Here is a 24,778-nt window from a genome sequence, read left to right on the forward strand (position 1 = left end):
TGGTCCGAGAATCAACTCTCACATACAGTTGAAGTCGGAAGTTTACATACACTTAGGTTGGCAGTTTTTCAACCACTCCACAAATGTCTTGTTCACAAACTATAGTATTTGACAAGTGGTTAGGACATTACTTTGTGCATGACAAGTAATTTATCCAACAATTGTTTACAGACAGATTATTTCACTTATAATTCACTGTACTCACAATGTCCAGTGGTCAGAAGTTACTACACTAAGTTGACTGTGCCATTAAACAGCTTGGAAATTCGCAGAAATGATGTCATGGCTTTAGAAGCTTCTGATAGGCTAATTGACATCAACTTATGAGTCAATTGGAGGTGTACCTGTGATGCATTTCAAGGCTACCTTCAAAACTCAGTGCCTCTTTGCTTGACATCATGGGAAAGTCAAAGAAATCAGCCAAAAATGGTAGACCTCACAAGTCTGGTTCATCCTGTGGAGCAATTTTCAAACGCCTGAAGGTGCCATGTTCATATGTACAAACAATAGTATGCAAGTATCAAACACCATGGACACCAGCAGCCGTCATACTGCGCAGGAAGGAGACGCGTTCTGTCTCCGAGAGATGAACATACTTTGGTGCGAAAAGTGCAAATCAATCCCAGAACAACAGCAAAGGATCTTGTGAAGATGCTGGAGGAAACAGGTACAAAAGTATCTATATCCACAGTAAAACAAGTCCTATATCAACATAACCCGAAAGGCCACTCAGCAAGCAAGACGACACTGCTCCAAACCGCCATGAAAAGCAGGACCACGGTTTGCAACTGCACTGTTTGGCCACAATGACCATCGTTATGTTTGGAGGAAAAAGGGGATGCTTGCAAGCCGAGAGAACACCTCCCACCTGTGAAGCACGGGCATCATTTGTGGGGTGCTTTGCTGCAGGAGGACTGGTGCACTTCACAAAATAGATGGCATCATGAGACAGAGAAATTATTTGGATATATTGAAGCAACATCTCAAAGACATCAGTCAGGAAGTTTAAAGCTTGGTCGCAAATGTGGGTCTTCCAAATGGATAATGACCCCAAGCATACTTCTCAAAGTTGTGGCAAAATGGCTTAAGGACAACAAAGTCAAATTATTGGAGTGGCCATCACAAAGCCTTGACCTCAATCTATTAGAAAATGTGTGGGCAGAACTGAAAAAGCGTGTGGCGAGCAAGGAGCCTACAAACCTGACTCAGTTACACCAGCTCTGTCAGGGAGAATGGGACAAAATTCACCCAACTTATTTGGGAAGCTTGTGGAAGGCTACCCAAAATGTTAACCCAAGTTAAACAATTAAGGCCAATGCTACCAATACTAATTGAGTGTATGTAAACTTCTGACCCACTGGGAATGTGATGAAAGAAATAAAAGCTGAAATAAATCATTCTTCTCTACCTATTATTCCTGCCATTTCACCATTCTTAAAATAAGTGGTGATCCTAACTGACCTAAGCAGGACATTTTTATAGGATTAAAATGTTCAGGAATTGGAAAAACTGAGTTTTAAATGTATTGCTGGCTAAGCGTATGTAAACTTCGATTTAATACTGTACGGATGTGTTGCAAGGGATCAGTGTCTAAATCAGTGCGATTTGCCAAGGCAAGAAACGCTGACCGCAAGCCCTAACAGAAATCTGCAGTGTGGCTTCGTAGAGATTAAATCAATTTTCACAGAACCGGCTTGTTACAATTTTCAATGAGGCTGCTCTTGTTCAGTATATCGTAAGTGGACTGGAGGCAGGTCCATAAAAGGAATAACGATCCAGTTGTTTGTTGTCGCCCGTTGCGCACCAGTCACGTCAGGTATTCAGGCACTTTGACATTGTACATAAGGCTTGAGTTAATTTCACACAAAAAATAATATACAATGATTGGGAAGGCCTGGTGTGTTGTCCTTGTTTTGCAGAACAGCAAACGAGCTCCAACTTCTTAATCATAGACTCAATAATTTGCATGGCAAAGAGGACTTTGCCAATTAATCTGCCAATTCATCTGAACTCTTCATAACATCTGGAGTTATATGGAATATTGCCATTCATAACAAACTAAAGCAGCAGACTTTGTGAAAAATTTAAGATTTGTGTCATTCTCAAAACGTTTGGCGCAACGACTGTACAGATTACCAACACATTTGTTGGTTTGATGTCACAAAGTTGTCCAGTACTTAAAAATATCCTCCTGTTGTCCTTGATTCCAGAAGAGTGTTATTCCTTAATTGGCTCCCATAAACGTAACGACATATACGCAGGAGCTGTGCCAGGCCCCGCCAAGTCTGTTGACTCATCAGCTGTAATGCATAGAATTTCACTGGCTTGTATGCGAAGAATCAATTGTTTCAAAAGCATCTCCTGCAATGTCCTGATGCGTCGTTGAAACATGTTGTTTGACAAGTCATTGTCTGTATAGTTTTTTTTGGCCTTTCTCCCCCCAGTATTGTCCCAGCCTATCCGCGGCACTTGGAAAACTGTTCTACACAATAGTATGGGGCTTGCCTGTCCCAGCCACTCGGTAGCTCACCATATAAGACGCTTCTAGCCCCTTCTTATTATATGATATCTGCTTGGCTTTTTATACATGTCTTACTGCTGCCGAAGTTGTCTTGTATTCTCGCTCAACAAACTACGGTGGCTTATTTTTTCAAATTGTCATATTTCGTTCTAATGTTTGCGCAGAGTGGCTTTCCCCGAAGAGAGTAACGGTTATTGTGATGGATGTTAATTATGTTGACTAGGCTACCTGTTTTTTGACATTGTGTTGTTATTTTCGCTGAACACTAGATGGTTACATTTTATTTTTGCAGTGAAATGAGGCTACTCAGGAGAGAAAAAACCTCACCCAAATGTATCGCCCACTTGTTGGGAAATATAATGTACTGTTTTAAAAATGTGCGGAAAAAATATATATATAAAAAAAACATAATAAATATAAATATGAATTTAAAAAAAATGTGAATCTCATTTTTATTTGGTATACCCCCAAACGCATTGCGCATACCCCCCAGTTTGGGAATACCTTGTTGCTTGACAAAGAGCAGATTTCCTGGGGTAGCTATCGCTACAGAACGCATGGCAAAGACAATCAATCTTTATTTTTTCATATACCACAGTATATACCTCTGAAAATACAATTTGCTCAGAACAGGCGAGTACGTCTGCAATGTTGGGTTGTATTGGAGAGAGTTTCAGTCTTAAATCATTTCCCACACACAGTCTGTGCCTGTATTTAGTTTTCATGCTAGTGAGGGCCGAGAATCAACTCTCACATACAGTTGAAGTCGGAAGTTTACATACACTTAGGTTGGCAGTTTTTCAACCACTCCACAAATGTCTTGTTCACAAACTATAGTTTTGACAAGTTGGTTAGGACATCTACTTTGTGCATGACAAGTAATTTATCCAACAATTGTTTACAGACAGATTATTTCACTTATAATTCACTGTATCACAATTCCAGTGGGTCAGAAGTTACATACACTAAGTTGACTGTGCCATTAAACAGCTTGGAAAATTCCAGAAAATGATGTCATGGCTTTAGAAGCTTCTGATAGGCTAATTGACATCACTTGAGTCAATTGGAGGTGTACCTGTGGATGCATTTCAAGGCCTACCTTCAAACTCAGTGCCTCTTTGCTTGACATCATGGGAAAGTCAAAAGAAATCAGCCAAAAATGGTAGACCTCCACAAGTCTGGTTCATCCTTGGGAGCAATTTTCAAACGCCTGAAGGTGCCATGTTCATCTGTACAAACAATAGTATGCAAGTATAAACACCATGGAACCACGCAGCCGTCATACTGCGCAGGAAGGAGACGCGTTCTGTCTCCGAGAGATGAACATACTTTGGTGCGAAAAGTGCAAATCAATCCCAGAACAACAGCAAAGGATCTTGTGAAGATGCTGGAGGAAACAGGTACAAAAGTATCTATATCCACAGTAAAACAAGTCCTATATCAACATAACCCGAAAGGCCACTCAGCAAGCAAGACGACACTGCTCCAAAACCGCCATGAAAAAGCCAGACCACGGTTTGCAACTGCACTGTTTGGCCACAATGACCATCGTTATGTTTGGAGGAAAAAGGGGGATGCTTGCAAGCCGAAGAACACCATCCCACCTGTGAAGCACGGGCATCATGTTGTGGGGGTGCTTTGCTGCAGGAGGGACTGGTGCACTTCACAAAATAGATGGCATCATGAGACAGGAAAATTATTTGGATATATTGAAGCAACATCTCAAGACATCAGTCAGGAAGTTAAAGCTTGGTCGCAAATGGGTCTTCCAAATGAGATAATGACCCCAAGCATACTTCCAAAGTTGTGGCAAAATGGCTTAAGGACAACAAAGTCACAATTATTGGAGTGGCCATCACAAAGCCTTGACCTCAATCCTATAGAAAATGTGTGGGCAGAACTGAAAAAAAGAAGTCGTTGGCGAGCAAGGAGGCCTACAAACCGACTCAGTTACACCAGCTCTGTCAGGAGGAAGGACAAAATTCACCCAACTTATTGTGGGAAGCTTGTGAAGGCTACCCAAAATGTTTACCCAAGTTAAACAATTTAAGGCAATGCTACCAAATACTAAGTGCAGCCTGTATCATGTAATCTCTTCTGACCCACTGGGAATGTGATGAAAGAAATAAAAGCTGAAATAAATCATTCTCTCTACTATTATTCTGCCATTTCACATTCTTAAAATAAAGTGGTGATCCTAACTGACCTAAGACAGGACATTTTTACTAGGATTAAATGTCAGGAATTGTGAAAAACTGAGTTTAAATGTATTTGGCTAAGGTGTATGTAAACTTCCGATTTAAACTGTACGTATGTGGTTGCAAAGGGTATCAGTGTCTAAATAGTGCGATTTGCCAAGGCAAGAAACTCTGACCGCAGCCCTAACCAGAAATCTGGCAGTGGCTTCTGATTAAATTCAATTTTCACAGAACCGCTTGTTACAATTTCAATGAGGCTCTCTTGTTCAGATATCGGTAAGTGGACTGGAGGCAGGGCATAAAAGGAATAACGAATCCAGTTGTTTGTGTCGCCCGTTGCGCACCCAGCTCACTCAGGTATTTCACATTTGACATTGTACATAAGCTTGAGTTAATTTGCACACAAAAAAATAATACAATGATGGGAAGGCCTGTGTGTTGTCCTTGTTTATGCAGACAGAAACGAGCTCCAACTTCTTAATCATAGACTCAATAATTTGCATGGCAAAGAGGGACTTTGCAATTAATTGCAATTCATCTGATCACTCTTCATAACATTCTGGAGTATATGGAAATTGCCATCATACAAACTAAAGCAGCAGACTTTGTGAAAATTAAGATTTGTGTCATTCTCAAAACGTTTGGCCACGACTGTACAGATACCAACACATCTTGTTGGTTTGATGTCACAAAGTTGTCCAGTACTTAAAAAATATCCTCTCCTGTTGTCCTTGATTCCAGAAGAGTTGTATTCCTTAATTGGCCTCCCATAAACGTAACGGACATATACCAGGAGCTGTGCCAGGCCCGCCAAGTCTGTTGACTCATCCAGCTGTAATGCATAGAATTCACTGGCTTGTATGCGAAGCAGTAATTGTTTCAAAACATCTCCTGCCATGTCACTGATGCGTCGTGAAACAGTGTTGTTTGATGAAGTCATTGTCTGTATAGTTTTTTTTGGCCTTTCTCCCCAGTATTGTCCCAGCCATATCCGCGGCAGCTGGAAAAACTGTTCTACACAATAGTATGGGGCTTGCCTGTCCCAGCCACTCGGTAGCTCACCATATAAGACGCTTCTAGCCCCTTCTTATTAATGGTATCTGTTGCTTTTATACATGTCTTACTGCTCGAAAGTTGTCTGTATTCTCGCTCAAAAAACTCCGGTGGCTTATTTTTCAAATTGTCATATTTCGTTTCTAAATGTCTGCGCAAGAGTGGTTTCCCGCGAGAGAGTAACGGTTATTGTGATTGGATGTTAATTATTTGACTAGGCTACCTGTTTTTGACATTGTGTTGTTATTTCGCTGAACACTAGATGGTTACATTTTATTTTTGGCAGTGAAATGAGGCTACTCAGGAGAGAAAAAAACCTCACCCAAATGTATCGCCCACGTTGGGAAATATAAATGTACTGTTTAAAAATGTGGGAAAAAATATATATATAAAAAAACATAAATAAATATAAATATATTTAAAAAAAAATGTGAATCTCATTTTTATTTGGTATACCCCCAACGGCATTGCGCATACCCCCCCCAGTTTGGGAATACCTGTTCTTGACAAAGCAGATTATCCTGGGGGTAGCTATCGCTACAGTAACCATGGCAAAGACAATCATCTTGTTGTTTTATATAGCCACAGTATATACCTCTGAAAATTACAATTTGCTCAGAACAGGGCAGTACGGCTGGCCCTTAAATGTACACGGAGAGCTAACATTAATCATATGCATGTAAATCTCTCATGGCTCACAGTGGAGGAGAGATTGACTTCATCACTACTTGTTTTTGTAAGAAGTGTTGACATGCTGAACGCACGAGGTGTCTGTTTAAACTACTAGCAAACAGCTCGGACACCCATGAATATCCCACAAGACATGTCACCAGAGGTGTGGTAGTAGAGTAGTGGCCTGAGGGAACACAATGTGTTGTGAAAAGTGTTATAAAATGTAATGTCATATATTTTAAATTGTATATAACTGCCGTAATGTTTGCCTTGGCAGCAGCTAATGGGGATCCGTAATAACGAAAATACAAATATACTGAGCATCTGTCCATGGCAATGTTAGACATGAAATGTATGCATTATTTAAACATACTAACACATATGGCATTCATAATTTGCTAGCCGAGGCTAATATGGTGGATAGTAGTGGTCCATTCCTCCATTGGTAGGAAAGTGGGTAGTAGTATACAATGCTAAACCTTATTCAAAATGTGTACTATCGCCACCACTTCCCTCTGCTCTGTCTGTGTTCACAAAGACAGTTTCAGACTGGGCTTTTGGCTCTGTGTTTGCTGAGATTGGGAGGCTTTTAATCAGAAGGCTGAGATGGGCTGCTCTAACCTGATTATGCCTCACAGAGTCACACGCACGCACGCACACGCACACGCACAGACACAGACACAGACACAGACACAGACACACACACACAACCCAGCACTGCCCCATCTGTCCTATGAGCATTGCTCTGATACTCTCCACTCTTCTCCGCAGCCAAGCAACAACAAACAACCCCCTCCCCTGCTCTTCTCCTTCACTCTCTCCATCCCTCCATTCTAATCAGCAGCCAATGCCCCTGCTCTTCTCCTTCACTCTCTCCATCCCTCCATTCTAATCAGCAGCCAGCAGCCAATGCCCCTGCTCTTCTCCTTCATGCGTCTCTCCATCCCTCCATTCTAATCAGCAGCCAGCAGCCAAGGCCCCTGCTCTTTCTCCTTCACTCTCTCCATCCCTCCATTCTAATCAGCAGCCAGCAGCCAATGCCCCTGCTCTTCTCCTTCACTCTCTCCATCCCTCCATTCTAATCAGCAGCCAGCAGCCAATGCCCCTGCTCTTCTCCTTCACTCTCTCCATCCCTCCATTCTAATCAGCAGCCAGCAGCCAATGCCCCTGCTTCTTCTCCTTCACTCTCTCCATCCCTCCATTCTAATCAGCAGCCAGCAGCCAATGTCCCTGCTCTTCTCCTTCACTCTCTCCATCCCTCCATTCTAATCAGCAGCCAGCAGCCAATGCACTGCTCTTCTCCTTCACTCTCTCCATCCTCCATTCTAATCAGCAGCCAGCAGCCAATGTCCCTGCCTCTTCTCCTTCACTCTCTCCATCCCTCCATTCTAATCAGCAGCCAGCAGCCAATGCCCTGCTCTTCTCCTTCACTCTCTTCTCTCTAGAGGTGGATAAAGCATGTCAGCCAGTGTCTTGTACTTACCTGTAATTGTCACCTCCATGGCTGCTGCTGCCACGCTGTGCTTCATAATGACTGCCAGCAGAACTCGACTGCACCGAGATGAGAGGAGCAGCTAACGAGTTTAGAAGAGGAAGCAAAGAACAGAGGGAAAGAGAGGGGAAGCAATGGCAGATGGTCCCCTGGTAGAGTGATAGAGCAATGCTAACGGTTGCTTACGGAGCTGGCTGGCTCTAGCCACAGGCGTGAGGTGCGTTGTGGTGGCGATTGTGGTCAAGGAGGGCGCCGCTCTTCTCCTGCCGCCTGCCTCACAAGATCTACCTCCTCTCTGCTGCCAGTCTGGGAGGATCACCAGGCAGCCCCGCTTATGTTGATCTCAGCGTTTAAGCCCGATTGGATGCACCCACGGTGGTATCAGCCAATAGACTGGCAGCTGGGGATCACATGGGCTGTGGTGGTGTGTATGTGTGTGGAGGGGGGGGGGGGGGGGTTACAGAGGGGAGGGGAGGGAATGAGTGAGAGCCTCTACATCAGTACTATTCTGCATGGATGACAGAGCTGGAGGTTTTCTAGTCGCGAGGCGCAGCAAGCAGTCATACAAGACCAGGGCAGTCATACATTACCATGCTCAGAAATAGACACAGGAACACACAAACACACGCACATCAGCATGCAGGAACACACATATGCATCAGCATGCAGGAACACACACAGACACAGTGAGAGAAGAGAAGCGCCTCCATCTTGCAAAGTGGAGCCAGTGCAGTGCAGCGGTGGTAATTGGACTGGGGTTGCTATGGAAACAGAGGAAACTGTTGCCTGTCCGTTCTGTTGGTCGGAGTGGAGAAAGAGTAGAGTAGAATACAGAGTAAAAAGTAAAGAGTGGAGTAGAGAGTAGAGTAGAGTAGAGAGTACAATACAGAGTTACGAGTAGAGTGGAGTGGAGGAGAGAGTAGTCAAGAGTAGAGTTGAGAGTAGAGTAGAGAGTACAGTAGAGAGTAGACTAAAGAGTAGAGTAGAGTAGAGAGTAGAGTTGAGAGTAGAGTAGAGAGTAGAGTAGAGTAAGAGTAGAGAGTAGACTAAAAAGTAGAGTAGAGAGTAGAGTAAAGAGTAGAGTAGAGTAGAGAGTAGAGTAGAGAGTAGAGTAGAGAGTAGACTAAAGAGTAGACTAAAGAGTAGAGTAGACTAAGAGTAGAGTAGACTAAAGAGTAGAGTAGAGAGTAGAGTAGAAGAGTAGACTAACGAGTAAAGTAAGAGTAGACTAAAGAGTAGAGTAGAGAGTAGAGTAGAGAGTAGACTAAAAAGTAGAGTAGAGAGTATAGTAAAGTAGAGAGTAGACTAGAGAGTAGAGTAGAGTAAAGAGTAGAGAGTAGACTAAAAAGTAGAGTAGAGAGTAGAGTAAAGTAGAGAGTAGAGTAGAGTAAAGAGTAGACTAAAGAGTAGAGTAGAAAGTAGACTAGAGAGTAGAGTAGATAGTAGAGTAAATAGTAAAGTATAGTAAAGAGTAGTATAGGAGAAAGAAGTAGAGAGCAGAGTAGAGAGTAATGAGTATATTAAAGAGTGTAGAGTAGAGAGTAGAGTAAAGAGTAGAGTAGAGAGTAGACTAGAGAGTGTAGAGTAGAGAGTTAAGAGTAGAGTGTAGAGTGAGAGTAGAGTGCAGAGTAGAGTGTAGAGAAGAGAGTTAAGAGTAGAGTGTAGACTAATGAGTATAAAGTAAAGAGTAGAGTAAATAGTAGAGAGTATAGTAAAGAGTAGTGTAGAGAGTAAAGAGTTAAGAGTAGAGAGTAAAGAGTATATTAAAGAGTGTAGAGTAGAGAGTAGAGTAGAGAGTAAAGAGTATATTAAAGAGTGTAGAGTAGAGAGTAGAGTAGAGAGTAAAGAGTATATTAAAGAGTGTAGAGTTAAGAGTAGAGAGTAAAGAGTATATTAAAGAGTGTAGAGTAGAGAGTAGAGTAGAGAGCACAGAGTATGCTAAAGAGTGTGGGGTAGATAGCATACTGAAAAGTAGAATGTAGAGTAAGAGTAGAGTAAATTGTATACTAAAGAGTAGAGTGTAGAGTAGAGAGTATAGAGTAAAGAGTAGAGTGTAGAGTATAGAGTAGAGTAAAAAGTATAGAGTATAGAGTAAAAGTAGAGTGTAAAGTATAGAGTAGAGTAAAAAGTAGAGAGTAGAGTAAAGAGTAGAGTGTAAAGAGTAGAGTGTAGAGTAGAGTAAAGAGTAGAATTAAGAGTAGAGTGTAGATAGAGAGTAGAGTGTAGAGTGTACAGCAGAGTAGAGAGTATAGAGTAGAGAAACGTGTAGAGTACAGAGTAAAGAGTAAATTAGAATACAGAGTAAAGAGTAGAGAGTATAGCGTAAATAGAGTATAGAGTAGAGTAAAAAGTAGAGAGTAGAGTAAAGAGTAGAGTAGAGTAGAAGGTAAAGAGTAGAGTGTAGAGTAGAGTAAAGAATAGAATAAAGAGTAGAGTGTAGAGTAGAGTAGACTGGAGAGGAGTAGACTAAAGACTAGAGTGAACTAAAGAGTTTTCTAGAGAGTAGACTAGAGAAGAGAGTAGACTAAAGAGTAGACTAGAGAGTAGACTAGAGAGTAGACTAGAGAGTAGAACTAGAGAGTAGACTAGACTAGAGAGTAGACTAAAGAGTAGAGTAAAGAGTAGACTAGAGAGTAGAGTAGAGAGTAGACTAGAAAAGAGAGTAGAGAGTAGACTAAAGAGTAAGGTAGAGAGTAGACTAGAGAGTAGACTAGAGAGTAGACTAAAGAAGAGAGTAGACTAGAGAGTAGACTAAAGAAGAGAGTAGACTAGAGAGTAGACTAAAGAGTAGACTAGAGAGTAGACTAGAGGTAGAGTAGAGTAGAGAGTAGACTAAAGAGTAGAGAGTAGACTAGAGAGTAGACTAAAGAGTAGCCTAAAGAGTAGCCTAAAGAGTATAGTAGAGAGTAGACTAGAGAGTAGACTAGAGAGTAGACTAAAGAGTAGAGAGTAGACTAGAGAGTAGACTAAAGAGTAGACTAGAGAGTAGACTAACGAGTAGAGTAGAGAGTAGACTAGAGAAGAGAGTACACTAAAGAGTAGACTAAAGAGTAGACTAGAGAGTAGACTAGAGAGTAGACTAGAGAGTAGACTAGAGAGTAGAGAGTAGTAGAGAAGAGAGTACACTAAAGAGTAGACTAAAGAGAAACTAAAGAGTAGAGTAGAGAGTAGAGAGTAGACTAAAGAGTAGAGAGTAAGACTAGAGAGTAGACTAAAGAGTAGAGTAGAGAGAGTAGACTAGAGAGTAGACTAGAGAGTAGAGTAGAGAGTAGACTAAGAGAAGAGAGTAGACTAAAGAGTAGAGTAGAGAGTAGACTAGAGAAGAGAGTACACTAAAGAGTAGCTAAAGAGTACACTAAGAGTAGAGTAGAGAGTAGAGAGTAGACTAAGAGTAGAGAGTAGACTAAAGAGTAGAGTAGAGAGTAGACTAGAGAGTAGACTAAAGCGTAGACTAGAGAAGAGAGTAGAGTAGAGAGTTAGACTAAAGAGTAGACTAGAGAGTAGACTAGAGAGAATAAAGAGGGAACAAGCTAGAAGACTAGAGAAGAGAGTAGACTAAAGAGTAGAGTAGAGAGTAGACTAGAGAGTAGACTAGAGAGTAGAGTAGAGAGTAGAGTAGAGAGTAGAGATTAGACTAGAGAGTAGACTAAATAGTAAAGAGTAGACTAGAGAGTAGACTAGAGCGTAGACTAAAGAGTAGACTAGAGAGTAGACTAGAGAGTAGACTAGATAGTAGACTAGAGAGTAGACTAGAGAGTAGACTAGAGAGTAGACTAGAGAGTAGACTAAAGAGTAGACTAACGAGTAGACTAACGAGTAGACTAACGAGTAGACTAGAGACTAGAGAGTAGACTAGAGAGTAGAGAGTAGACTAAAGAGTAGACTAAAGAGTAGACTAAAGAGTAGACTAGAGAGTAGACTAGAGAGTAGACTAGAGAGTAGACTAGAGAGTAGAGTAGGATGGGATGTGGTTGTGGTTGTGTTACATTTTAGATCTGAAATCAAAATCTGGTCTTGATGGAAAAGAAGATTCTGATTTAAAAAGACATCTATTTAAAAAATAATATGAATGCATGAAACCCTTGCCTGTCTTTGTAAGGCAACCTCACATTCATACCAGACACAACTAATCAATACAATCATTGTTATGATAATTATTGGGTGAGACTGCTGCTTGTAGGTTCTGCTACAGGGAACATGCATACTGGGTTCTGCTATAGGGAACATGCATACTGGGTTCTGCTATAGGGAACAGGCATACTGGGTTCTGCTATAGGGAACAAGCATACTGGGTTCTGCTACAGGGAACATGCATACTGGGTTCTGCTATAGGGAACATGCATACTGCTCTAGTCTATGCCTTCTATGACTCACAGACAAACCATGGATGTCACCCATGGTCAAATGATTACACAAGACAAACAGAAGGGCCATGTCCAGAATGACCACCGGTAACATGCTCAGAACCATCTCTAAATAGAACTCTGCTCCACATGTTTCTGTGTCATAAGGATGGCAATGGCTATATGTGCTGATGGGTACATTATGACTGACTTATTTAGGGAATGGTAAGCTATAGTAAAGTATTTCTATTTATTATGGATCCCCATTAGCTGCTGCTCTTCCTGGGGTCTTGCAAAATAAAGGCAGTTATACAATTTAAAACATTACAATACATTCACAACACATTTCACAACACATTAAGTGTGTGCCCTCAGGCCCCTACTCTACTACCACATATCTACAACACAAAATCCATGTGTACGTGTGTGTGTAGTGCGTATGTTATCGTGTGTGTGTATGCATGTTCTGTGCCTGTTTGTGTTGCGTCACAATCCCCACTGTTCCAAAGGTGTATTTGTATCTGTTTTTAAATCTAATTTTACGGCTGGCATGAGTTACTTGATATGGAATAGTCCCATGTAGTCATGGCTCTATGTAGTACTGTATGCCTCCCATAGTCTGTTCTGGACTTGGGGACTGTGAAGAGACATCTGGTGGCATGTCTTGTGGGGTATGCATGGGTGTCCGAGCTGTGTGCCAATAGTTCAAACAGACAGCTCGGTGCATTCAATATGTCAATTACAAATACAAGATGTGATGAAGTCAATCTATCCTCCACTTTCAGCCAGGAGAGATTGACATGGATATTATTAATACCAGCTCTCTGTGTACATCCAAGAGCCAATCGTGCTGCCCTGTTCTGAGCCAATGGCAATTTTCCTAAGTCCCTCTTTGTGGTACCTGACCACACGACTGAACAGAAGTTCAGGTGCGACCAAACTAGGGCCTCTAGGATCTGCCTTGTTGATAGTGTTGTTAAGAAGGCAGAACAGCGCTTTATTATGGACAGACTTCTCCCCATCTTAGCTACTGTTGTATCAACAGTTTACAATCCTGGGTTACTCCAAGCAGTTTAGTCACCTCAACTTTGCTCAATTTCAACATTATTTATTACAAGATTTAGTTGAGGTTTAGGGTTTAGTGAATGATTTGTCTCAAATACAATGCTTTTAGTTTCAAATATTTAGGACTAACTTATTCCTTGCCACCCATTTTGAAACTAACTGCAGCTCTTTGTTAAGTGTTGAAGTCATTTCAGTCGCTGTAGTAGCTGACGTGTATAGTGTTGAGTCATCTGCATACATAGACACACTGGCTTTACTCAAAGCCAGTGGCATGTCGTTAGTAAAGACTGAAAAAAGTAAGGGGCCTAGACAGCTGCCCTGGGGAATTCCTGATTCTACCTGTGTTCTGTTAGCCAGTTAACACTTTATCCACAATATAGTAGGGGGATGTAAAGCCATAACACATACGTTTTTCCAGCAGCAGATCAACACATACGTTTTTCCAGCAGCAGACTATGATCGATAAGGTCTAAAGCTGCACTGAAGCCTAACAAAACAGCCCCCAAAAATCTTTTATCAATTTCTCTCAGCCAAATCATCAGTAATTTGTGTAAGTGCTGTGCTTGTTGAATGTCCTTCCCTATAAGCGTGCTGAAAGTCTGTTGTCAATTTGTTTACTTTAAAATAGCATTGTATCTGGTTTAACACAATTTTTTACATTGTCTTCCAACGCCCCTGGGATAATGTACTTTGCTGAAGCATTATGACAACTCAGCGAGACGATGGTAGGGATTAAATGAGCTGTGCTTGGGTCATTGATAAGTTATTGTCTCAACACAGCCTTATAATTCTGTGAAATGATCCAGGAACCAAAGTGATTTGGTTGGATACCATTCTCCTTATAATACGAGCTTTGTTTCCAGAAGGTATCAAAATTGTCAATAAATATTACACCCACAGAGCTGCAATATTCTTGTAGTCAGTTATGGAGGGCTAAAAGTCTCCTGAACCGCTCAATGACACGATTTAGGGAGGGCAGAGGGACAGATATTATAGTAATTGTAGGCTACAGTATTTCTAATTTTCTTCCTTTAATTTGCTCTCATTCTTGGCATGTTTAGGACGTGTAGATCAGCAGCTGTATCCCTGAAGTGACCTTCAACATCCCTGCTCCTCAATACTTCATCCACTGAATCAAAGCTTCATTCAGGTAGGATACATAGTGGCAACAATGGAGTTGGGTTGGGTATAGTCATGGTAGGCTACAGTATTTCTCACAATCTTGTATTTTGACTGGAATTGTGTTGGTCATTGTGAAATAATGCAGCAGTTCAAAATAGTTGTGCAAAATACTTTACTCAGAGTTGTATATGTTATTATTTGTATTATTTTGATATTTTTTTTGTTCTTAGTAACGTGAATAAGACTTAACCTTTACTTCATACCCATCCCGGATCCGGGAGCATCCTCATCAAAAAAGCTGACTAGCATAGCCTAGCCTAACGGGACAGGGATATCATATAATATAATTTCATGAAATCACAAGTCCAATACAGAAAATGAAAGATAAACATCTTGTGAATCCAGCCATCATTTCCGATTTTTAAAATGTTTTACAGCGAAAACACAATATGTATTTATATTAGCTCACTACAGTAGCCAAACACACAACGCAATTTACTCCCCGCCAAAATAGCTTGCACAAAACCGACAAAATAGAGATAAAATGAATCACTAANCAATTTACTCCCCGCCAAAATAGCTTGCACAAAACCGACAAAATAGAGATAAAATGAATCACTAACCTTGAACAACTTCATCAGATGACAGTCTTATAACATCATGTTATACAATACATTTATGTTTTGTTCGAAAATGTGCATATTTAGAGCTGCAAATCGTGGTTATACATTGTGAATACGTAGCAACGATTCACCAGAATGTCCGGAGATATTTTGGACACTCACCTAATCTGACCAAAGAACTCATCATAAACTTTACATAAAAATACTTGTTGTATGGCAAATGAAAGATACACTGGTTCTTAATGCAACCGCTGTGTTAGATTTTAAAAATAACTTCACCACAACATACAGCATGCATTATTGTGAGACAGCGCTCACCAACACGGCGGAGAATAGGAGTCAACATATTACACAGAAATACGAAATAACATCATAAATGTTGTCTTACTTTTGTTGTTCTTCCATCAGAATGTTGTGCAAGGAGTCCTAGGTCCAGAATAAATCGTTGTTTGGTTTTAGAATGTCCATTTCTTCTGTCGAATTAGCAACTTTTGCTAGCCATGTCGAGCTCACGTGTCCATCATCTCTTGACGCATGGAACGAAAAATTCCAAAATTCCCAATAAACGTTGAATAAACTGATCAAACTCGGTTGAAAAATCCTACTTTATGATGTTTTTCTCATATGTATCAAATAAAATCAGAGCCGGAGMWATTCGCCRTGTATACCGAACGCTYTTCAGAAGACAATGTSGAGSTCCYYCGCGCGCCGTSGAAAWCWRACAAAAKRSCRGACCTGYCACTMCAAAAGCTCTTATKCGGCCTCAGATCAAGCTAGACACCCCATTCAACCTTCCACTGCCTGTTGACATCTAGTGGAAGGCGTATGAAGTGCATGCATATCGATAAATAAAAGCCAGTTGAATAGGCAGGCCCTGAAACAGAGCCTCGTTTTCAGATTTTTCACTTCCTGTATGGAAGTTTGCTGCCAAATGAGTTCTGTTTTACTCACAGATATAATTCAAACAGTTTTAGAAACTTCTGAGTGTTTTCTATCCAATAGTAATAATAATATGCATATTGTATGATCTAGAATAGAGTACGAGGCCGTTTAATTTGGGCACGATTTTTTCCAAAGTGAAAACAGCGCCCCCCTAAGTTAAGCATTTGAAACTAAAATTATTTATTTTTCATTTAATTTTCCATTAAGATGTGGGCATCTATTCCTTTTCTGTAAATAAATGATCTAAGTAATAAATACTCAATGAGTGTATGACCCCGGTTCAGGGGTGCCCTGTTTAATAGTTAGGGCACATGCCCCCCAAAAGATATGTGAACGACCCTCAGTGACACAGTCTCCTCCTCTTCTCCTGTCTTCACCGTCTACACAAACACCAGGGACATGAGGGATGGTAAGGAGGGAGGGAGGGAGGAATAATCGATCCTTATTCAATCAAGAATCACTCTCATCTTGTCAAGAGAAAGTGGTGTGTTTGATTGGATATTAAAATTCCTGGCCCCAGAGGTGTGAATGTGAGTGTGTGTGATTCATTCTCAGCAGATCCATGTGTAGCATCAGTTCCGTTGGAGAAGGGTGCCAAAGACAATTGGCCCCGGGGCCTCAAATCTGTGCGTAAACCATGCGTGGGATCATTTCCACGCAGAGCGTGAGATTTATCAATATGAACGTTGCTTGAGAGTGTGCATAAATAATTTACGCACAGCCATGACCATGGGTAGGCATAATGCCAAGTGGTGGAATATGGGAACTAACTGCTTGTCAAGTATAGAATGGCGAAAATATATGTTGAAAATGTGTGAAATTGTGAGAGTAATAATTCAATAATTTTTCGATTTCATTGTATTTCCATTGTGAATTCATTCAACATATCTTGACATGCTTTATAATTTGACCAGATCAGTGCATTTGTTACAATAATCATCCATATAAAGTTCAGTCATTTGTTAAATGAGAGCTGCGTGTGAAAGTGAAACCAGGTCATACACAGCTTCAGGAGCCAACAGATGGTTCGTTAATTAAACAAAGTAAATATATAGGACTCTAGAATGCCCTTCAAGCCAATCAGAAACAAGTATTCAACAATGTCATGGTATACAGTGTATTCGGAAAGTATTCAGACCCCTGGACTATGTCCATATTTTGTTCCGTTACAGCCTTATTGTAAAATTGATAAAAGGTTACACACAATACCCCATAATGACAAAGCAAAAACTGGACACTACAAGCTTGGAACACCTGTATTTGGGGAGTTTCTCCCATTCCTCTTCACAGATCCCCTCAAGCTCTGTCAGGTTGGATGGGGAGTGTTGCTACACAGCTATTTTCAGGTCTCTCCAGAGATGTTCGATCGGGTTCAAGTCCGGGCTCTAGCTGGGCCACGGACATTCAGAGACTTGTCCCGAAGCCACTCCTGTGTTGTCTTGGCTGTGTGCTTAGAGTCGTTGTCCTGTTGGAAGATCAACCTTTGCCCCAAGTCTGATGTCCTGAGCGCTCTGGAGCAGGTTTTCATCAAGGATTTCTCTGTACTTTGCTCCGTTTATCTTTGCCTCGATCCTGACTAGTCTCCCAGTTCCTGCCGCTGAAAAGTATCCCCACAGCATGATACTGCCACCACCATGATTCACCATTGGGATGGTGCCAGGTTTCCTCCAGACATTCTGGCCAAAGAGTTCAATCTTGGTTTCATCAGAACAGGGAATCTTGTTTCTCATGGTCTGAGTGTGTTTACTGTAGGTGCCTTTTGGCAAACTCCAAGCGGGCTGTCATGTGCTTTTTACTGAGGTGTAGGCCTGATTGTTGTAGTGCTGCAGAGATGGTTGTGCTATGTTAGAGTGACCGTCAGGTTCTTGGTCACCTCCCTGCCCTTCTCCCATGATTGCCCATTTTGGCCGGGCAGCCAGCTCTAGGAAGAGTTTTGGTGGTTCCAAACTTCTCACATTTAAGAACGATGGAGGCCACTGTGTTCTTGGGGACCTTCAGTGCTGCAGAAAAAGTTTGGTACCCTTTCCCAGATCTGTGCCTTGACACAATTCTGTCTCGGAGCTCTATGGCCAATTCCTTCGACCTCATGGCTTGGTTTTTGCTCTGACATGCACTGTCAACAGTGGGACCTTATATAGACAGGTGTGTGCTTTTCCAAATCATGTCCAATCAATTGAATTACCACAGGTGGACTCCAATTAAGTTGTAGAAATATCTCAAGGATGATCAATGGAAACAGGATGCACCTGAGCTCAATTTCGAGTCTCATAGCAAAGGGTCTGAATACTTATGTAAATAAGGTATTTCTGTTTAAAAATATATATATAAAGTTGCAAACATTTCTAAAAACCTGTTTTCACTGTGTCGTTATGGGGTACTGTGTGTAGATTGCTGAAAAAAATTAATATTTAATCAATTTTATAATAAGGCTGTAACGTAACAAAAATCTGGAAAAAGTCAAGGGGTCTGAATACTTCAGGGATATTTCACAGAAAGCATAAACGGTACATTTATACACTGCTCAAAAAAATAAAGGGAACACTAAAATAACACATCCTAGATCTGAATGAATGAAATATTCTTATTAAATAGTTTTTTCTTTACATAGTTGAAAGTGCTGACAAAATCACACAAAAATTATCAATGGAAATCAAATTCATCAACCCATGGAGGTCTGGATTTGGAGTCACACTCAAAATTAAAGTGGAAAACCACACTACAGGCTGATCCAACTTTGATGTAATGTCCTTAAAACAAGTCCAAAATGAGGCTCAGTAGTGTGTGTGGCCTCCACGTGCCTGTATGACCTCCCTACAACGCCTGGGCATGCTCCTGATGAGGTGGAGGGATCTCCTCCCAGACCTGGACTAAAGCATCCGCCAACTCCTGGACAGTCTGTGGTGCAACGTGGCGTTGGTGGATGGAGCGAGACATGATGTCCCAGAGTGGCTCAATTGGATTCAGGTCTGGGAACGAGCGGGCCAGTCCATAGCATCAATGCCTTCCTCTTGCAGGAACTGCTGACACACTCCAGCCACATGAGGTCTAGCATTGTTCTGCATTAGGAGGAACCCAGGCCAACCGCACCAGCATATGGTCTCACAAGGGGTCTGAGGATCTCATCTCGGTACCTAATGGCAGTCAGGCTACCTCTGGCGAGCACATGGAGGGCTGTGCGCCCCCCAAAGAAATGCCACCCCACACCATGACTGACCCACCGCCAAACCGGTCATGCTGGAGGATGTTGCAGGCAGCAGAACGTTCTCCACGGCGTCTCCAGACTCTGTCACGTCTGTCACATGTGCTCAGTGTGAACCTGCTTTCATCTGTGAAGAGCACAGGCGCCAGTGGCGAATTTGCCAATCTTGTGTTCTCTGGCAAATGCCAAACGTCCTGCACGGTGTTGGGCTGTAAGCACAAACCCCACCTGTGGACGTTGGGCCCTCATACCACCCTCATGGAGTCTGTTTCTGACCGTTTGAGCAGACACATGCACATTTGTGGCCTGCTGGAGGTCATTTGCAGGGCTCTGGCAGTGCTCCTCCTTGCACAAAGCGGAGGTAGCGGTCCTGCTGCTGGGTTGTTGCCCGCCTACGGCCTCCTCCACGTCTCCTGATGTACTGGCCTGTCCCTGGTAGCGCCTCCATGCTCTGGACACTACGCTGACAGACACAGCAAACCTTCTTGCCACAGCTCGCATGATGTGCCATCCTGGATGAGCTGCACTACCTGAGCCACTTGTGTGGTTGGACTCCGTCTCATGCTACCACTAGAGTGAAAGCACCGCCAGCATTCAAAAGTGACCAAAACATCAGCCAGGAAGCATAGGAACTGAGAAGTGGTCTGGTGTCACCACCTGCAGAACCACTCCTTTATTAGGGTGTCTTGCTAATTGCCTATAATTTCCACCTGTTGTCTATTCCATTTGCACAACAGCATGTGAAATTTATTGTCAATCGGTGTTGCTTCCTAAGTGGACAGTTTGATTTCACAGAAGTGTGATTGACTTGGAGWTACATTGTGTTGTTTAAGTGTTCCCTTTATTTTTTTGAGCAGTGTACCAAGTTATTTACACATAATCTGTTCTTATCTGGCTTGAAGGACCATGAAAAAGAGCGCCACATCTTTCGGAGTCCACCCCTATAAGGTGGTTCACTTTTTTTGATGGTTCTGTAAAGGTTTGGTACATCAGCCTTTCTTTCTACACTTTTTTGATGGCTTATCATGCAGGCTAACAAAACCTGAAAGGATCTCTTTGGCATCAGGTCTACAGCAGAGCAATGCTGACCAACACCCAGTATACTGTCTACCAACTGCTCCTGACAAACAGACGCAACCCCAGCACAAGCACTGTCTCAAAATAAATAAAACAGGCAGCCAGCTCACTCCTGGCAAAGGGGAGCGTGGACACTAACATGCTGAATGAGCGCTTATCCCCAATTATAAAGTCACCTTCAGGCAGTATAGTACAGTATACATCCTAATATGACAGGGTGGTACGGAATGGCTGAGAGAAGAGTATAGGGGGGAATACATCACAGGGCTTTGTGAGATGGTGAGATAGGCCTGGTAATGCTGACCAAAGTTGTCAAAAAAACACATACAGACTGTGCCGTTTCAGGAGAGATGGGTTACTGCCTTCACTGCAATGTTACACAACTGGTGTGCGTCCCAAATGGCACCCTATTCTCCATATAGTGCACTACTTAGTGACCAGAGCACTATATAGCGAATAGGATGCCATTTGGGACACAGACAATGACTCACACCCTGATGCTTCAAAACAAGACAGGGTGTTGAAGCTACAGTGGAGCTTGGTGGTTAGTCAATACTGTACAAAACTACAACAAATAATACATCTAGTCCGACAGTCATTTGAGGATCTTCTGAAAACAGCAAGTCTACCAGCAAGTCTACCATACAGGAACAAGGGAATGTTCATGTGATGCTGTGATAGAATACTGGTCTGATTGGCTTGGGTTTCCAATATCACCACGCAAGTTTACATTTTCTTTGCAATCCGACAGTCCGTCAAAGAAACCCACAGAGACCGTGACTGAATCAGACTTCTTCAGACACAGTGACTGAATCAGACTTCTTCAGACACAGTGACTGAATCAGACTTCTTCAGACACAGTGACTGAATCAGACTTCTTCAGAAGTGTGTGTTGAAAATAAATGTTTTTATCTGAATAAAACAGCACCGTCTGCCTGTTACTGAAGCCAGGATTTAAATGAGCAGTGAGACCAACTGATGGAGGAATCCAATGTGTATTTCATGTCAGACAACAACAATGAATAATTTAATTTGAAAGCCTGGGCGATGAGCTCACTCCCACCACTCAAAATCACTCCTAAAATAATGCACACCTCGAGGAAAACTAATCTGGGGAGACAACACATCTGTGACACTGATCCTCAACACTGGGGCCCCTCAGAGGTGCGTGCTTAGTCCCCTCCTGTACTCCCTGTTCACCCACAACTGCGTGGCCAAGCACGACTCCAACACCATCATTAAGTTTGTTGACGACACAACAGTTGTAGGCCTAATAACCGATAAACGATGAGACAGCCAACAGGGAGGAAGTCAGAGACCTGGCAGTGTGGTGCCAGGACAACAACCTCTCCCTCAATGTGAGCAAGACAAAGAAGCTGATCGTGGACTACAGGAAAAGGAGGGCCGAACAGGCCCCCATTAACATCGACAGGGCGGGTCGAGAGTTTCTAGTTCCTTGGTGTCCACATCAACAAACTATCATGGTCCAAACACACCAAGACAGTCGTGAAGAGGGCACGACGTTGCCTTTTCCCCCTCAGGAGACTGAAAAGATTTGGCATGGGTCCCCAGATCCTCAAAAGGTTCTACAGCTGCATCATTGAGAGCATCCTGACTGGTTGCCTGGTATGGCAACTGATCGGCATCCGACCGTAAGGCGCTACAGAGGGTAGTGTGTGCGGCCCAGTACATCACTGGGGCCAAGCTTCCTGCCATCAGGACCAATATATATTGGGCGGTGTCAGAGGAATGCCCCAAAAATTGTCAAAGACTCCAGTCACCCAAGTCATAGACCGGTCTCTCTGCTACCATACGGCTAGCGGTACCGGAGCGCCAAGTCTAGGTCCAAAAGGCTCCTTAACAGCTTCTACCCCTAAGCCATAAGCCTGAACAATTAATCAAATGGTCAGCCAGACTATTTGCATTGTCTGCTGCTACTCACTGTTTATTATCTATGCATAGTCACTTTACCCCTACCTACATGTACAAATTACCTCGACTAACCTGTATCCCAGCACATTGACTCGGTACCGGTACCCCCTGTATGTAGCCTCGTTATTGTTATGTAATCTTATTGTGTTACTTTTTATTTAGCAAATATTTTCTTAACTCTATTTCTTGAACTGCATTGTTGGTTAAGGGCTTGTAAGTAAGCATTTCACGGTATTCGGCGCATGTGACAAATAAAATTTGATTTGATTTGACATTGAGAAATGCATATCCACGGTTGCTTCCCAAATGACACCCTATTCCCTTTGTAGTGCACTACTTTTGATGGGCTTTAGTAAAAGGTAGTGTACTATGTAGGGAATATGGTGCCATTTGGGACGCAACATGACTATGCATCTTAATCAACTTTTGCACATTGAGCTTGGCTTTATATAGGCATTACAGCAGCGCCTTCATTATAAAAACTTCCATGCAGTACGCAAGCCAAGCCTTATGATGTGTGATTATCATAATTGTAATTGCATTACTGCCCAACACCGTGATAAGTCCAGACTAGAACCCACCCCTCCACATGAAATAGTGACATCACAAACTCTTACAGAAGTCACATGCTTTCTTATTCCTGTACATTATAATTAAGCAGTAAGGCCCGAGGGTGTGTGGTATATGGTCAATATACCACACCTAAGGACTGTTCTTACGCACAATGCAGCTCAGAGTGCCTGGATACAGCCCTTAGCCGTGGTATATTGGCCATATTCCACGAACCCCAGAGGTGCCTTATTGCTATTAGAAACTGGTTACAAACATAATTAGAGCAGTAAAAATAAATGTTTTGTCATACGGTCTGATATACCACAGCTGTCAGCCAATCAGCATTCAGGGCTCGAACCACCCAGTTTATAATTACATTTTAGTCATTTAGCTGATGCTCTTATCCAGAGCATCATAGGCCTTTACATTCGTACCAGTATACGGGTTGAAAATGGCAGTTGGGCACTGATAAACCTCTAAATTGGAACGCAGTGGCTGTACAGTAAGTAACATGCTATACATGACGTCAGAGCTCTGGCTCTGCGCTTCACAGCTCTGTATGGGTCTTGACTGACAAATTACGAGGACTCTGTGTGTTTTGAAAGATGAAATGTTGAGGATTATAATGATTACTGCTTTGATGTCATAAAAGAAAACCAAACACCCGTGAGTCCAAATGTGCACTTCACATTTCCATATCATAAAACTCAAGTCAGATACAGTGTCAATGTTTATGATCACTATGTTTGATGTACAGTTACAAGATGACATGGCGTTATACCCTGGCTTGTCCTGAACAGAATGAACCTGTTTGTGGTATTGTGAAGAAAATGTACTGCAGCACACACACCTGAATGCACTCATATCTACTTTCTATGCGCACCAAAATTACAAATCGGTTTCCCTGAATTGCATTGTGAAAGCCTAACAATATATTATCGTATTTTATAACTTAGCTAGTCATGTTGCTAATAGAACCGGCTTTCAAATTATGCCCACTTGACCCAGATTACTTAAAAAACAACAGTAATTATGTGATGGCGGTGATGCAGGGTTGTGTTCCAATCAAAACAACAGTAATTATGTGATGGCGGTGATGCAGGGTTGTGTTCNGGTTGTGTTCCAATCAAAACAACAGTAATTATGTGATGGCGGTGATGCAGGGTTGTGTTCCAATCAAAACAACAGAAATTATGTGATGGCGGGGATGCAGGGTTGTGTTCCAATCAAAACAACAGTAATTATGTGATGGCGGTGATGCAAGGTTGTGTTCCAATCAAAACAACAGTAATTATGTGATGGCGGGGATGCAGGGTTGTGTTCCAATCAAAACAACTACAAGCGCGTTTCTCTAGTTCCTCAACGGCACCGCCAGAAGAGCTAAAAAAAAACACCTTATAGTGTAATGCACTTCTTTAGGTCTGCTCTTCCACACCAGATTCAACCAATCAAGGTCCTAAGGCGCAGCTGATTAGTAGAATTGCAGAGCTAATATAATAACAATAATCATTTAGCAGACGCTTTTATCCAAAGCAACTTACAGTCATGTGTGAATACAGTTGAAGTCGGAAGTTAACATACACCTTAGCCAAATACATTTAAACTCAGTTTTTCACAATTCCTGACATTTAATCCAAATAAAAATTCCCTGTCTTAGGTCAATTAGGATCAACACTTTATTTGAAGACTGTGAAATATCAGAATAATAGTAGAGAATGATTTATTTCAGCTTTTATTTCTTTCATCACATTCCCAGTGGGTCAGAAGTTTACATACACTCAGTTAGTATTTGGTAGCATTTCCTTTAAATTGTTTAACTTGGGTCAAACGTTTCAGGTAGCCTTCCACAAGCTTCCCACAATAAGTTGGGTGAATTTTGTCCCATTCCTCCTGACAGAGCTGGTGTAACTGAGTCAGGTTTGTAGGCCTCCTTGCTCGCACATGCTTTTTCAGTTCTGCCCACAAATCTTCTATAGGATTGACGTCA

General features: G+C 42.0%; 1 protein-coding gene across 6 annotated transcripts in view; it reads right to left on the reverse strand.

The window, feature by feature from the left end:
- Positions 1-24,778, reverse strand: part of elmo1 (engulfment and cell motility 1 (ced-12 homolog, C. elegans)) — a 237,783-nt gene that overhangs the window by 53,447 nt on the left and 159,558 nt on the right. The window contains exon 1 of one of the 6 annotated variants that reach the window (XM_023975418.2): positions 7,928-8,249. The exons of the other annotated variants lie outside the window; for them this stretch is intronic. The gene's annotated coding sequence lies outside the window, so the exon portion shown is untranslated. Of the gene's footprint in view, positions 1-7,927; positions 8,250-24,778 lie in introns of those variants that run through there. 6 annotated transcript variants of the gene reach the window in all.

This window comes from Salvelinus sp. IW2-2015, linkage group LG30 (assembly GCF_002910315.2).
Source record: "Salvelinus sp. IW2-2015 linkage group LG30, ASM291031v2, whole genome shotgun sequence".
In the NCBI taxonomy this organism is placed as follows: Eukaryota; Metazoa; Chordata; class Actinopteri; order Salmoniformes; family Salmonidae; genus Salvelinus; species Salvelinus sp. IW2-2015.